This window comes from Musca domestica, unplaced genomic scaffold (assembly GCF_030504385.1).
Source record: "Musca domestica strain aabys unplaced genomic scaffold, Musca_domestica.polishedcontigs.V.1.1 115, whole genome shotgun sequence".
Lineage (NCBI taxonomy): Eukaryota > Metazoa > Arthropoda > Insecta > Diptera > Muscidae > Musca > Musca domestica.
In genome coordinates this window covers 761,014-773,734 of record NW_026712145.1, presented here as the reverse complement: position 1 = coordinate 773,734, position 12,721 = coordinate 761,014, and the positions used below count along the sequence as shown (strand labels likewise).

At 37.4% G+C, this 12,721-nt stretch overlaps 1 long non-coding RNA gene across 1 annotated transcript; it reads right to left on the bottom strand.

Annotated features, from left to right (window-relative positions):
- Positions 1-1,898: 1,898 nt before the first annotated feature.
- On the bottom strand, positions 1,899-3,212 carry LOC131807174 (uncharacterized). The gene is made up of 3 exons (XR_009344313.1): positions 2,572-3,212; positions 2,427-2,490; positions 1,899-2,292 (listed from the first exon to the last, which is right to left on the bottom strand). It is a non-coding gene; the product is annotated as an uncharacterized LOC131807174 (long non-coding RNA).
- Positions 3,213-12,721: the final 9,509 nt, after the last annotated feature.

Here is a 12,721-nt window from a genome sequence, read left to right as displayed (position 1 = left end):
AAGCTTAAACTAAAGGAAAAAAAATATATTTTTCCAGTTTTTTATTGTAGGACATTGTTCGGAAGTGTCTGGCCTTAGGGAATTTGAAACAATTTTTAATCCTGTTCATTGGATCCTTCACATATGACAGCTTCTGAAATAAGGATAAAAAATATAGAACAATTTTCTATATTTCCTCACATTCTTAATATGCATTAGACAATAATATTATTTGGTACCAGATATCTTATAGAACTCGAAGATACCTTTGCCAAATTTTATCGAGATCGACTAAAATTTGTGTATAGCTCCCATATATATATATATCCTTAATCCGATTTCAGGTTTATTGTGCAAATAATGGCTAATATCAGGCAAAATGGAGTGAATTTCGGAACGTGTGCATATTTCCATTTTGTGGAACTAGGCTCCGATATATATTATTCCAATATTATCCTTCTCGAAGTGATATCATGCACTTTATAGCAATCTTATTTGATATAAAAGATTAAAACGTCTCCATCAAATTTAGTGAAAATTGATTCAGAATTGGATATGCCATCCAATATTAGTTCCAAACTGCTATAACTGCTCTAAAGCCAAATGTTGATAGGTGGTATGATCTACTTCAAATAAATTATTTTTTTACGAGAGCTCTTCTAGATAAATATGCATAGTGGTGAAGGATATCATATAGTCGCCCCGCACGAATATTGACTTATCCTTATTGGTTATTAATATTTTCAAGAAATTCCTTAAGAAACCTTTATAGACCTTCAAGCCAAAAATCGTGGATTTTAAGCTTTTAAATCGATTTTATGTCTTGATGTAAAATCTTAAATATTAAGAATATTGTGTTCATGGACTACCAAGGAAATAACAGCTAAAATTCAAACTCGTGCATTTTAAGAGAAAACGGAAGTAGGAATCTTTTAAAGATTTTCTGGCTAAATATTTTCAAGGACTTACTGGTAACAAAAATAAAATTAATATTTTTAGGAGCTTGTTAGCAAAAAAAATCATGGAAACTTCATTTTTTTGAGAATCTCATGTTAGAAAATCGAACTACATTAAAACAAATTTTAAGGGAAAGCTTGAATTTTTGTGAATATTCACTGCCTGTTGTAAACCATATATTTTGGTTTGAACCAGGGCTAGGCAGAGAGCCTCAAATTTTTTTTGTGATTGTATGTGTTCTGAAATAACAAAATATTTCAAATGTTTTTTGTCTCACACAGTGAGAAATAATTTGTTGTTTGTAAATTTTCAGTTATAAATTTTCTCTTTTCAAAACAACTCCAACTTTTATAATTTATTGTATAAATTTGCTTTGTTTTTAACGTCAATTTATAATCGGAGAGAGAGGAGAAGAGAGAGGAAGAGAGAGAGAGAATAAGTCAAGGGAGGGAGAGAGAGGAGAAAAGATAGGAAGAGGGAGAGAAAAGGTCACTGACCTCTTGACCTGGGGTCAATGACCTCTTGACCTTGGGTCAATGACCTCTTGACCTGGGGTGAATGACCTCTTGACCTGGAGTTATTGACCTTTTCTCTTTCTCTCTTCTTTTCTCCCTCTTCCTCTCTCTTCCTTTCTACCCTTCCTCTCTCTCCCTCTCTATCACCGTCTTCCTCTCTCTCCCTCTCTATCGACGTCTACCTCTCTCTCTCCCCTCCCCCACTCTATCCCCGTCGTCTTCTATCGCTCTTTCCCTCTCTCTTCATTTCTCTCGCCCTCCCTCTTCCTTTCTCTCTCTCTCTCTCTCTACATCTTTCCCCAGCCCAGCGGATTTTTTAGCACATACATCTTCCATCTGAGACCAATGACAATGTAGCCATCCAAAGCCTGTATACAATTTCTACTTACATTTACACAGAGATGGCCTAGGCCGTCAGACGAGTCCGAAATCTACCTACAATGTAAGCGAATGTTGGATGGGTCCGAAATCGACCGACAACGTAAGCGAATGTTGGATGGGTCCGAAATCTATCAACATTGTAAGCGAAGGTTGGATGGATCCGATTCCATCAACATTTTAGATTGTGGAACTTAAATTTCAGCTGTCTTTTATTAAAATATTCGTATTATAAACGTGTTTTCAACAATAAAATATTCTTATTATAATTAGAAATAATGCATAAAAACGAAATTCATAAAACTTATTCAAAAGACGTGGGAAGAAATAAAGCTTAAACTAAAGGAAAAAAAATATATTTTTCCAGTTTTTTATTGTAGGACATTGTTCGGAAGTGTCTGGCCTTAGGGAATTTGAAACAATTTTTAATCCTGTTCATTGGATCCTTCACATATGACAGCTTCTGAAATAAGGATAAAAAATATAGAACAATTTTTTAATATTAAACAGTTATACTATAGAATAGACTAATGGACTACATTTTAAGGTAACATAATATCACTTTTCAATAAATATGTAAGAAAAAATTTAACTTACCGAAAATGGCCATGATTAAAATTTATATTCCTTAAACGCCTTTTTATTTTGGGTACCATCATAGCTGTAAGATAATATTATAGAAATGTCATTAATCTTGCAGAAGTTTTTAATCTGGCGAAATTATAATTTTTATGATACTAACCTGAAAGAATTTAAATTATTAATGGATTATAACGGAGAGTTTTCAACATTCTTACATATTTTCCAAAATCTTCTACAATTTTGGAATGCATGGAATCTGCTCATTTTGTAGAATATCATTGTTTTCCAAACAGTCCGTCCTCAACTGTGGATTTCTTGTTAAATTGTCTGCTTCCACTTTCTTTAGTCGTCTTAAATTACTCCTACTGAATCCTGACATTTTATTTAACTTATTTAACACACAACACTTACTACATTCTTATTTTATTAATTTATTTTATTAACTTTTGTTCAAAATTCACAACTTGCACTTTCAAAAACACTTCACAGAATAAAATTTTGCTTCAAAAAAGAAAGAAGCATCAAAAATGAATAACGGTACAACAGCAGCTGCAACAATAAACAAAAAAGTTACAAAACAATACAAAGGCATCCGATTCAGATGCAAGTGCGATGGACAGTTTTTATTGTATTTTGTTTTGTTCTTTAATTCTAATATGGATTTTGTTTCACAATGTAATAGCAAAACGACTCATCCGATTCGGATGCTAGTTGTATGCTATTAACCACTGTTATTTCATTTTTTCCTATTGACAATATAGCATACATTTGGATGGGTATTAAATTGTAATGGCCAGCGGACTGCTGGGAGGTGACCCCAGGTCAAGAGGTCATTGGCCGTACTCTTAACATGTGAATTTTTATACAAATTCTGTTAAACAGAAATCAATACAAAGGATAAATCCTAACAGTTGTAATTTTTACAATTTCGGAAATATTTGTTTCAAATATGTAGAAAGATATATTTATGTGCTCCAATATTTCTTACGGTGTATTCATAAAAATATCCGACAGCACCTTCTTCATCGACTGCTCGAACAAAACTAAATATTCTCCCAAAACCAATTTGACAGAAAATTCAAAACAATATATTTTCTACAATTGTATTGGTGAACACACAGATATCTCATGGTGTACTCTTTGCCTAGCCCTGGTATGAACATACATTTATAAATTTTCCTAGGCTGAGGGCATATCATGGTCGGGAAACGATAATATATTTTCCAGCTAGTTTTAAGCCGCGCTTTTGGTCTAATAGTGTTCTCTTTCAAGTCCCAAAAATTCCCCCATTGTCGACAAAGGGTTAACAATAGTAAAACAGCCTGAAGATGAGCATCACTTCCATTTGCTTTGGTGGCGGCAGCAAAGTGATTATAATTTGTCTGTTGGCTTTAAAAACTTAAATTAGATACTTGTATTGAATGGCAAGCAAGAAGCTCAAGCGGAATATAACTATAACTAGTCTAAAGCTGGCAACGGCAGCACCAGTCGCATTGCTAAGAATATCAAACCAAATATGTGCTAAGAAGACGCAAAAGTTGATTCGCATTTTGTGCGTCTGGTTTCTGCTCATTGTCTTGAAGTTATAATGTCTCTAAACTAAAAATTAAAATAGCAAAACTGTCAAATGCACGCTGTGATGTGGCGGCGGGCAATAGCACCAACAACAACAACTCACAAGTAGATGAGACCAAAACTCCTAAGCCTTAACGCATCATCAGCACATCTTCTAATGAAAATCATTTTTGGTTTTGAGACCCTGGAGAAACCCTTTTCACTTCTCCGCCCCCCAACCCATTCTTCCTGCCGCCGCAGGAAGTGCCAAAAGAAGGAAGTGGATGAATGTATTTGGCATAAAAGCAATTTAAGAATTGAAGTTTATGTCTGTTTGTTGTTCAAGTTGTTAGTCGGTTGGTTGGTTTGGTTCGCAGTTGGCTGGTTTGTTGGTTGTGTGGTATGGTTTGTTGTTGTGTGTGAGTTTACGTCATCCTCAATTGTTTGCCAAGTCTTTGGCCTGACTATTTTTCTTTGGTGTTTTAGTTAAAAATTCATACACATATGGGATAAGAAGATAAATGACGAACATTTTCATAAATTAGCATAAATATTTGTTAGGTTATGTTGCAGTGTTTCTTTTTTCTTTTCGTTTGTTGTTAAAAACGATTGGTTTTCGCTGTTCTTCATTGGCGAAAATCACCTGGCACTGTGGCGAGGAAAAGAAAAAAATTGAATGGCTTATATGTCATTTTCAAAAGGTACTACTTATGTGAAGGTTCAACAGCTAGAGGAAGGACACGCCAATGGTATTCTTTCATAGAATACCGACCGATGGTCTTCTACAATAGAAGATCGGCGGATGGTCTGCTGCCATAGAAGACCTGCTGGCGGTCTTCTTCCATAGAAGACCTAATGGGGGTATTCTTTCACCGAAGACCACCTGCTTGTCTTCTTCTACAGAAGACCAGCTGCCATAGAAGACCAGCTGGTGGTCTTCTTCTTCGATAGAAGACCAGCCGGTGGTTTTCTTCTTCGATAGAAGACCAGCCGATGGTTTTCTTCTTCGATAGAAGACCAGCCGGTGGTTTTCTTCTTCGATAGAAGACCAGCTGGTGGCCTTCTTCTTCGATAGAAGACCAGCTGGTGGTCTTCTTCTTCAATAGAAGGCCAGCTGGTGGTCTTCTTCTTCGATAGAAGACCAGCTGGTGGTCTTCTTCTTCGATAGAAGACCAGCTGGTGGTCTTCTTCTTCGATAGAAGACCAGCTGGTGGTCTTCCTCTTCGATAGAAGACCAGCTGGTGGTCTTCTTCTTCGATAGAAGACCAGCTGGTGGTCTTCTTCTTCGATAGAAGACCAGCTGGTGGTCTTCTTCTTCGATAGAAGACCAGCTGGTGGTCTTCTTCTTCGATAGAAGACCAGCTGGTGGTCTTCTTCTTCGATAGAAGACCAGCTGGTGGTCTCCTTCTTCGATAGAAGACCAGCTGGTGGTCTTCTTCTTCAATAGAAGACCAGCTGGTGGTCTCCTTCTTCGATAGAAGACCAGCTGGTGGTTTCCTTCTTCGATAGAAGACCAGCTGGTGGTTTCCTTCTTCGATAGAAAACCGGCTGGTGGTCTTCTTCTTCGATAGAAGACCAGCTGGTGGTCTTCTTCTTCGATAGAAGACCAGCTGGTGGTCTTCTTCTTCGATAGAAGACCAGCTGGTGGTCTTCTTCTTCGATAGAAGACCAGCTGGTGGTTTCCTTCTTCGATAGAAGACCAGCTGTTGGTCTTCTTCTTCGATAGAAGACCAGCTGGTGGTCTTCTTCTTCTTCGATAGAAGACCAGCTGGTGGTCTTCTTCTTCGATAGAAGACCAGCTGGTGGTTTCCTTCTTCGATAGAAGACCAGCTGGTGGTCTTCTTCTTCGATAGAAGACCAGCTGTTGGTCTTCTTCTTCGATAGAAGACCAGCTGGTGGTTTCCTTCTTCGATAGAAGACCAGCTGGTGGTCTCCTTCTTCGATAGAAGACCAGCTGGTGGTCTTCTTCTTCAATAGAAGACCAGCTGGTGGTCTCCTTCTTCGATAGAAGACCAGCTGGTGGTTTCCTTCTTCGATAGAAGACCAGCTGGTGGTTTCCTTCTTCGATAGAAGACCGGCTGGTGGTCTTCTTCTTCGATAGAAGACCAGCTGGTGGTCTTCTTCTTCGATAGAAGACCAGCTGGTGGTTTCCTTCTTCGATAGAAGACCTGCTGGTGGTCTTCTTCTTCGATAGAAGACCAGTTGTTGGTCTTCTTCTTCGATAGAAGACCAGCTGGTGGTCTTCTTCTTCGATAGAAGACCAGCTGGTGGTCTTCTTCTTCGATAGAAGACCAGCTGGTGGTCTTCTTCTTCGATAGAAGACCAGCTGGTGGTCTTCTGCTTCTATAGAAGACCAGCTGGTGGTCTTCTTCTTCGATAGATGACCAGTTGGTGGTCTTCTTCTTCGATAGATGACCAGTTGGTGGTCTTCTCCCACAGAATACCAGTTGGTCGTCTTCTCCCACGGAAGACCTGTTGGTGGTCTTCTGACACAGAAGACCAGTTGGTGGTCTTCTCCCACAGAAGACCAGTTGGTGGTCTCATCCCACAGAAGACCAGTTGGTGGTCTTCTCCCACAGAAGACCAGTTGGTGGTCTTCTCCCATAGAAGACCAGCTGGTGGTCTTCTCCCATAGAAGACCAGTTGGTGGTTTTCTCCCACAGAGGACCAGTTGGTCCAGTTCTATGGGAGAAGACCAGCTGGTGGTCTTCTCCCATAGAAGACCAGCTGGTGGTCTTCTCACATAGAAAACCAGCTGGTGGTCTTCTCCCATAGAAGACCAGCTGGTGGCCTTCTCCCATAGAAGATCAGCTGGTGGCCTTCTCCCATAGAAGACCAGCTGGTGGCCTTCTCCCATAGAAGACCAGCTGGTGGTCTTCTCCCATAGAAGACCAGCTGGTGGTCTTCTCCCATAGAAGACCAGCTGGTGGTCTTCTCCCATAGAAGACCAGCTGGTGGTCTTCTCCCATAGAAGACCAGTTGGTGGTTTTCTCCCACAGAGGACCAGTTGGTGGTTTTCTCCCACAGAGGACCAGTTGGTGGTCTTCTCCCACAGAAATCCATCCAGAACTCTCTTCTGTTCTTTTATAGAAAATTATCTGATCCCTCATCATCTCCTTCATTTTTACATTTTTATCCACTGTCCCCCATCCCATTTTTGTTTTTCGATATCTCTCCCTGGATATTTATGCATTCATATGAAGATAGCTGAAGATAGTTTAAAGCTCAATATACACATCTTCTCTATAAGCGGTGCAGCTAAACGCAGGTTGTCAATCATCTTCGGTACACAAACAGAAATAACAACAGCGAAGAGAGAAAAAAAAACTCAACTCAAGCTGCGTAATACCCGCTCAACATGTATGAGTTTGTGTGTGTGTGTGCTTTTTCAGCAGTTTTTCATATTTTTCTTTTCGCCATGTTTTCCTATCTGCAGCGTTACCTAGTTAGTTGGTGTTATTGTTGTTATTCTTAAGCGTACTTAAGATCACAGTGAATGTCTTTTGCAATTTTAATGAGTTGCAGCCAATTCAGAGGTAGAACAAAAGAAGAAGAAGACGACGATATAGGTGAAGCAGCAGATCATCAGAGGATATTGAAGGCAGCTGAACTATGGCAAGCAAACGTAGCCAAAGAGCTATCACCATCATCGTCGTCATCATCATAGCCATTTTAAACTGTACTGAACTCTCATCGGGTTTTTTTCATTGAGGAGACAATGCGAAAAAGGCTTTGGCTTAAACCATCGAAGTGGAAAAAAAATAAAGCGGGAAGAAAAATAAGAAAATAGTTCATGTTTACGCATAAGTTTTGCAAATGTACATTGATCTATTGGAAAAAATGATGCGTTCGGAAATGTATGGATATTGGTAATATTTGGCATGAGTGAAATATAAAAATATATATAAACAGTATTTACATAAAGTATGTTTATTAAACGAGTCGACATTAGTGAGATCCATTGAGGTTTGATGGTTATCAAAATTCAGGATTTTTCTTTAAAGGGATTTGTGGAAAAGTGTCGCTAAAGCTAGTGATACATGGGAAGCCATCACTCTCTTGATGATCCGTAACAAAATATTCAATGAAGACCTCGTGCCAAATTGGGGTTGCCTAGATTGTGTGTTGTTATATAATGACTAGCGGGGTATTTCGAGGAATAATACGATTAGCTTAGTTCACTCAATTTCCGAAAAAGGGAGTAGGGGTCCATGAGAAATCGGAAAACATGGTGTTTTTGTTGTGTTATTGTCTGCTCTAGTTCCAAGATCCTCAGACCCTGAAGACTAATGTTAGACATTCTAAGGTGGCTAATATTGCGAATAAAAACACATGTAATTGTAAAATATCCTAACTTTCATCCATTGCATATGCCCTAAAAATGCAATACATTATTTATGGTCCCTGTGTTCCCCAGAGGTAATTAAAAGAACTATAATATTCGTTTGGTATTTGCAGCAGTTGTGATTTGTTGGTATTTGTCATTTTAGATTCTTGGTGAAAAGTTTTTGACCCCATTTCAATCATATTAGTTGAGGTGTGGTGCTTTGTGATCTCTTGGGATATAAACCTACAGAAAATGTTTATGTTGATATAGTGAACGAATATTTCCCATATCGTATCTGACCTACGCCAGATATAAATATTACAACAAACCCGATATGGACTATATCGACTACTTCGTTTACTTTATATGAGATACGTGATAGTTTTTAGAAACTGTTGAAATATGCAGGAGGTAGTGAACCGTAGTGTTCCACTGTAGTGTTTGGAAAAAGTGTGACCTTTATTGGAGGAGGTAGCAGAAGGGGTGGGCCGATATCTATCATCTTCATGTTAGTAAAAATATGGGGATGTGTGAAATTTGAAGAAATTCGGATGAAGTTTTGCGACTTTTTCGTTGTTCAAAATGTTTTCTCTTATTTGGGGGAGGTAAATGAAGGATCGATTTATCCCATCTTATATCGCTTATATCGCATTTTACGAGCTTCATGGTTATTCAAACATTTGACCCGTTGTGGGGGGAGACACCAGAAAGAGTGAACCGAAATATCCCATCTTCGCACCAATTTTCGTGTTAACAAGTTAAAAAGTTTCGGTCGGTTTTGTCGACAGATGTATACCCTCAGCCAATGTTCGATTATTTTAAAATCTTTTGACTTCTGGTTTGATTGATCAAATGTTTAAACCTTTATGCAGTTGGTTCCGAAGGAATTGGCCAATATTAGCCACTTCTTGTCGGACCTAAATAAATATGATATAAATATTGCGACGTGCTAAGTTTGGACTGTGTTGTGTTAATTTAAGTTTTTGGATGTACCAAGTCATGAATAGAATCGGATGTCAATTTCGCTTTTTATGAGCTTCATAGATTTTCAAAATTTTGAGCCTTTGTGGGGGAGGTACCAGAATGATTGGACCGATATATTAAATATTCACAACGGATCTTTTGTTAGTGAAAATAATGGGATGTATTAAATATAAAGAGAACCTGATTTCGGGTTTAATAAATGCTTTGGTTATTCCAAACTTTGACCCCTTGTGGGGAGATACCAGAAGGAGTGGACCGATATCTTCCATCTTAACACCAGATCTTGGATTTAGGAAAATATTGGAATGTGTGAAACTTTAAGACGGTCGGATTCTAACACCACATTATAATTATTCAAAATGTTAATCCTTTGTGGGGGAGGTACTTCATAGAGTGGGCAAATAATATCCATTTTTATACCAGACCTAGAACTGACGAAAATATTAGGATTTGCAAAGTTGGAGAAAACCCGGATTATTGGTACTCTTTCTGTGCAGAAAATAATTTTTGTTTGTTTTTTTTTCTTTGAAAAATTTGACCTTGTATGGGGGAGGTACCAGAAGGAGTGGACCGATATTGTCCATCTTAACACCAGACCTTGGGTTAATACAAATATTGGGATGTGTGAAATTTGAAGATAATCGGGCTCTTACATAAAATTTTATGAGAGTTGTAATTATTCAAAATTTTGACCATTTGTGGGGGAGGTACTTGATGGAGTGGACCGATGTTGTCCATTTTCACACCTAACATAGCACTGGCGCAAATATTAGGATATGCAAAATTGGAACAAAATCAGATAATCCTTTCTCTTTCTGTGCAAAAAATATTTTTTTGAAAATTTCGACCTTTTGTGGGGGAGGTACCAGAGGGAGTGGACCGATATATTCTATCTTAACACCAGACCTTGGGTTAATATAAATATTGAGATGTGTGAAATTTGAAGACAATCGGACTCTTACATCACATTTTATGAGAGTTGCAATTATTCAAAATTTTGACCATTTGTGGGGGAGGTACTTGATGGAGTGAACCGATATTGTCCATTTTCACACCTAACCTAGCACGGGCGCAAATATTGGTATATGCAAAGTTGGAGCTAAATCGGATTATCCTTTCTCTTTCTGTGCAACAAATTATTTTCTTTGAAAATTTTGACATTTTGTGTGGGAGGTACCAGAAGGAGTGGACCGATATTGCCCATCTCCGAACTCGATCTAAGTTTGACAAAAATATTACGATGTACCAAGTTTGGATCAAATCGGATACTCCCTTCGAGAGTTATCGTGCGCACCAGCCAGACAGACAGACAGACAGACAGACGGACGGACGGACGGACGGACATCGGTAGATCGACTCCAAATGTTCTGAAACGGATTTGGTCCAAAGAGACCTAGGGTCTAAAACCGTTATTTCGACTAGGCACGTTTTAACCGTATCAAATGATATATACCCTCTGTAGCCATATGGCTGAGATGAGCGAAATTTGAAGATAATAGGAGTCTTATTTCATATTTTATATGAGTGATAATTATTGAAAATTTGACCCTTTGTTGGGGAGGTACTTGATTGAGTAAACCAGTACTACGCATTTTCGCACCTGACCTGGAATTGATAAAAGTATTAGGTTTCACAAAGTTGGAATAGAATCGAATGAACCTTTCTATGAAGTAAAGTACCATAGGTACCAGAAGGATTGGGCCGATGTTACCCATCTCCGAACTCGATCTAAGTCTGATAATAATATTACGATGTACCAAGTTTGGCCCAAATCGGCCGCTCCCTTCAAGAGTTATCGTGCGCACCATCTAGACAGACCGACGGACATCGCCAGATCGACTCCAAATGTCCTGAAACGGACGGGCTCCCAAGCGAAACGGATGATACTAGAACCTTGTTGCATGTAGGTAGATCAAAGTTGGTTGGATATTGGGATATTCGGACAAAAAATATTAAGGCTATATTAAGTTTGTCAGTCCGTTTAACACCTCGAAATACACATTTTAGACCCCATATATATATATTATATATATATATATATATATATATATATATATATATATATATATATATATATATATATATATATATATATATATATTTTTTTTTTTTTTTTTTTTTTTTATTACATATATTGTTGTGACCAAATTCCGCCACACATTCTGAATTTCATTGGAATAGGTCATATATATAGTGTTTGCTGAATAACCTCAACCGATTTCAATATATTTTTTCTAGTGCCAGATTTCGTCTCTCTCGCTTTGGGTGCATCAAATATGTGAAATCAGGCGAGAATATATATGGGAGCTATAATCAAATCTGAGCGAATTTGAATATAATTGTCAAATTTATTTTTCTTCCAAATTTAGTCACTCATGGCGAATTTCATTGGAATCGGAAATACGTATCGTGTTTTGTGCATCAAATATGTGAAATCGGCGGAAAATATATATGGAAGTTATATCCAAATCTGAACCGATTTTTATAAGTTGACTAATTTATTTTCTAATCAAAATCCCGTCACATATTCCAAATTTCATTGGAATCGAACATATATATCGTGTTTGGTGCATCAAATAAATGAAATCTGTTGAAGATATATATGGAAGCTATATCCAAATCTGAACCGATTTCAATATAATTTGACAAATGTATATTTGTTTTAATTTCCGCTACACATTCCAAAATTTCATTGAAATTAGAGATACAAAGCGTTTTTGGTGCATCAAATACATGAAATCAATCGAAAATATATATGGGAGCTATACCCAAATCTGAACCAATTTCAATATAATTTGATAAATCTATTTTCGGATCAAATCCCGTTAAACATTCCAAATTTCATTGGAATCGAACATTCATATCGTGTTTGAGGCATCAAATGAACGAAATCGGTCGAAAATATATATGGAAGCTATATCCAAATCTGAACCGATTTCAATATAATTTGGGAAATCAATTTTTTAGATAAAATCCATCACACGTTTCAAATGTCATTGAAATTTGGGATACATAGCGTTGTTTGGTGCATCAAATGCTTGAAATCGGCCGAAAATATATATATGGGAGTTATATCCAAATCCGAACCGATTTCAATATTATTTGGCAAATTTATTTTTGTTCCAAATTCCGTTACGCATTCCAAATTTGGAGACTATATCTGTAATCGATCAATAGATATGTGCATACAAAATCTAAATTTTTGGGAGGTACCTCCGATTCTGATGCTATATCTCCACTTCCAAGTGGAATTTCAAATATGTATATAGCCTATGTTGCTTTCAAGCGATGTTGCAGTATACATGCAAATTTTCAGGAAAATCTGTTCAGCTGTTTTCGAGTCCATAAATTACAAACAAACAAACATACAAACATTTTCCTCTTTTATAGATATAGAAGATATGTGATAATTTTTGGAAACTGTTGAAAAATGCTTGAGGTAATG